The 3,965-nt window shown below is 30.3% G+C and overlaps 1 long non-coding RNA gene across 3 annotated transcripts in view; it reads right to left on the bottom strand.

Moving 5' to 3' along the window:
• Nucleotides 1-1,313: 1,313 nt before the first annotated feature.
• The window catches only part of LOC128250423 (uncharacterized), a 45,114-nt gene continuing 42,462 nt past the window's right edge, over nt 1,314-3,965 (bottom strand). For all 3 annotated transcript variants that reach the window (XR_016237738.1, XR_016237739.1, XR_016237740.1), the window contains one exon: nt 1,314-2,462. This is a non-coding gene — a long non-coding RNA (uncharacterized LOC128250423). The remainder of the gene's footprint in view (nt 2,463-3,965) is intronic.

The raw sequence follows: 3,965 nt of genomic DNA, 5'->3' as shown, positions 1-3,965 counted from the left end.
TTATTTAAAATTATAATACAGGGTATCAAGAGATACCACCACGCTGAAAAAATAGCAGTCAAATCCTGACTCTAAAACCACAATAAATGTCCGCATGGCACCGCTACTCGTGCCATGCGGACATTTATTGTGGTTTTAGAGTCAGGATTTGACTGCTATTTTTTCAGCGTGGTGGTATCTCTTGATACCCTGTATTATAATTTTATATATATATATATATATATATATATATAAGGAGATAAATACAAATAAATAAAACATGGCGCTATACAAAAGATTTTTTTAAGTTCATTGCGAGTTGCTGTTCAGATCTGATATATTAGAAATAGATAGATATTTCATAGAATGATCAAAGCTTCTTGCCGAGTCTTAGGCTCTTAATATAGGTTTCCCGGATGATATAGCTATTTATTACACACACATACACACACACGTATATATACATATGCATATATACATGTATATGTGGTGCGGGGTTTAATCAACAAATAACTTTTAGAAGTGTAATGGAAATAAGCCTTCAGAACGTGCTACTAAGAACAGTTACATGCATAATGAAGTGGGATGAATAAGTACAAGTCCGCTGCTCTATAATAAATAGATACGCATTAACCTAGGAACTCCAATATCTGTTTCTGTAAGAGAGATATTTAATTACTAAGAGGCCACGCCAAATCAAAAGGCAATCGAGGATATATATATATGTATGTATCTGTGTGTGTGTATTGGAGTCACACTTGTGTGGTTTCTATTTAAGCGGAAAATTACTCAATGCTAGTACATAGACTGATATAATATTTGCTCAAAGCTTTGTCTGCATGAGTTTGTGCTTTGATATTTTTCGTTCCTTATGTTCAGAAGCCTCTCCCATTATACATACATAGATACATACTCATATACATACATAGATACACATATACATACATAATTACATACATAGATACACATATACATACATAATTACATACATATATATACATACATTACATAAATATGTACATACATAAGTACATATCTATATATCTATATATATATATATATATATATATCATATTTATATATATATATGTATTTATGTTTATATAGATATGTATTTATGTTTATGCATATGTATATATATATATATATTTCTGTGTGTATGTATATATGTATTTATGCTTATATAAATATATTTATGTATGTATATATTTATGTATATATATATATATATATATATATATACGTGTGTGTATGTATTTATTTATATGTGTATGTATTTACCTATATACATATATATACAAATATATATACATAAATACAGACACACGCACACATATATACACATAAATACTCACACACACACATATATATATATATATACACACACACATAAATACGCACATGCATATATATATATATATGTATACATACATGCAGCTTTACATACATACAATTATGAATCTACGTATAGGGAGATGAATAGATTGACTGACTGTTAGACAGACAGATAGATATATAGATAGATAGATAATGCACAATATACATAAGTTCCTCATACATACGTCAGATTTTCATATATCAAACATTTAGCGAATGTTGCCTCATGTATATAAAAACCCTTTATCTCGTCTAATTACTGTATACATTCTTAATATACTGTATTTATTTATTATTTATCGTATTAATTCATTATATGACCGTACCTAAGAACCCTGTATAAAGTCCTAAAACAAGGCATGAAAATGGCGTCCCCTTTTGCGAACGTTGTAATTATGCAAAGGTTAAGAGACTACGATAAATTCTACTGGGCTATATAACTGCAATTTATATAAAATGATTGATACGGGAGCTTGTGTGTCTGTTTGGATATAGGTAATATTCGCTGTGTATAATTGCATGCATGTGATGTTACATAAAAGTGATATAGAAATACACAATATTGAAGAAAGATTTATGTGAAATGGTACCATGTAGCATTATAAGTTTGTTTGACAAAATGTCATTGGTTTATGATCGATGGCGGGGGATTGCATTTAATTTCAAACGCGATTTTAAGTATTCTACATTCAACGGGTTCTTGGAATATTGGAATGTTGTCGGTGGACTGTCCATAGATGTTCGACATTTTATTGTTTATTATTCAATGAAAGGGTAGCAGAAATGCATATAATAACGATGTGTGTTGTTGCTTTTATGGTTGTAGTTTTTATCGTTCTTATTCTTGTTGTTAATGTTATTGCTTAAGCCCTGGTTAGCTCCGATCATCAAGCACATTTAATATCTATGATTTCAAGCTGTGATCACATGACCTATATTTCAAACATCGTTAAATCGTAGTCGTCGTCATCACCACCATCATCATCATCAGTCATCTTCATCGTCATCATCATATTCGTCACCATCATATACCAGCACTATGATTCTCATGGGGTCGATTCGATCCACAAAGATTCTTCAAGGCGGTGCCCCATCATGTCCGTTGTCTAATGAATGAAAGAAGCAACAGATAAACGAGACAGACAGACAGATATTATTCTTATACAAAAATGTTGTTGACAGTGACTTCGATGTTTCGACCAGCTTAGACATCATCCGCAGTTCGATGATGGCTTAGCCTGCAGAAACCACTATCTTGTGTAAGAATAATAAATTTGTACTATAGAAAAGTATAGAGAAACCTATTAGATTAAGGTGAAAGTTGTTTTTATTATAATTGAACATTAAGATAAATATTAAGATACATCGACAGACAGACAGACAGACATACATACACGGGCATTCGAAAAACGTTTAATATTACAGCTAGTTACAATTGTATTTTCCTTACAGCTGTATCTATACGTATCTATAGTTTTATTACTGCTTAGAAATCGATTCTTTTGTCTTTTTTACTTATAATGCTGGCGCTCGCTAAATCGGTTTGTATGATGAAGTACGTCTTGTTTAACAGAGAAATATTTATTCAGAACTTAACTGTATATATATATGTGTGTGTGTGTGTGTCTGTGTGTGTGTATGCACATCTATCTACCTATCTGTCTCTCTATCTGTACATACATATATATTTACAAATAGAAATGTTCATCTATCTATCGATCTATTTATCTATCTATCTATCTATCTATCTATCTATCTATCTATCTATCTATCTATCTATCTATCTATCTATCTATCTATCTATCTATCTATCTATCTATCTATCTATCTATCTATCTATCTATCTATCTATCTATCTATCTATCTATCTATCTTTATTTATACATACATACATACGGATACACACAAACATACAAACACACATTCACATACATACATACATATATACATACAAACACACACTCACATACATACATACATACATACATACGAGTGCATATGTACATACGTGTGTCTTTCTATATATATTTGCACGTGTGCGTGCGTATGTATGCACTTGTGTATATGTGTGTTTATATGTATTTCTAGAAGTATATAAAACAATTTCCACAACATCCATACATCTAACATACATACGGATACATACCAACGCATACACATCCGTTTACGCACAAAAAAAAATAAACACCAAACGGTGCGCATGAAATGAATTCCCTTGTTAAATATTGCAAATATTTTTCTTCATATCATTTTTTCTTATTCACCCAGATTCCTTCAGGCATAATGTTTTAATTTCCACCGTTATTGTTTTTGTAACTGATTTCTATACACATTTATAGTCTTTCATAGGTTTTGTCTTATAAATTTGTTGAATATCTTTTCTCACTTACAATATAGCTTGTTTGCAATTCCTTCGTTTATGTATAGTTTATATATATTTATTTATTTCAATTTCTTTATATGTGCTTTGCTTATACATACATATATGCATACATATACACGTTTATATTTTTGCTAATATAAATATACCTACGTGTGTGTGTGTGTGTGTGTGTGTGTGTGTGTGTGTGTGTGTGTGTGTGTACTGATTGATGTATATATATATATAT

The sequence above is a fragment of the Octopus bimaculoides genome, chromosome 21 (genome assembly GCF_046866305.1).
Source record: "Octopus bimaculoides isolate indiv1 chromosome 21, ASM4686630v1, whole genome shotgun sequence".
In the NCBI taxonomy this organism is placed as follows: domain Eukaryota; kingdom Metazoa; phylum Mollusca; class Cephalopoda; order Octopoda; family Octopodidae; genus Octopus; species Octopus bimaculoides.
The sequence above is the reverse complement of the archived record's forward strand: the minus strand, read 5'-3'. Positions and strand labels throughout refer to the sequence as shown.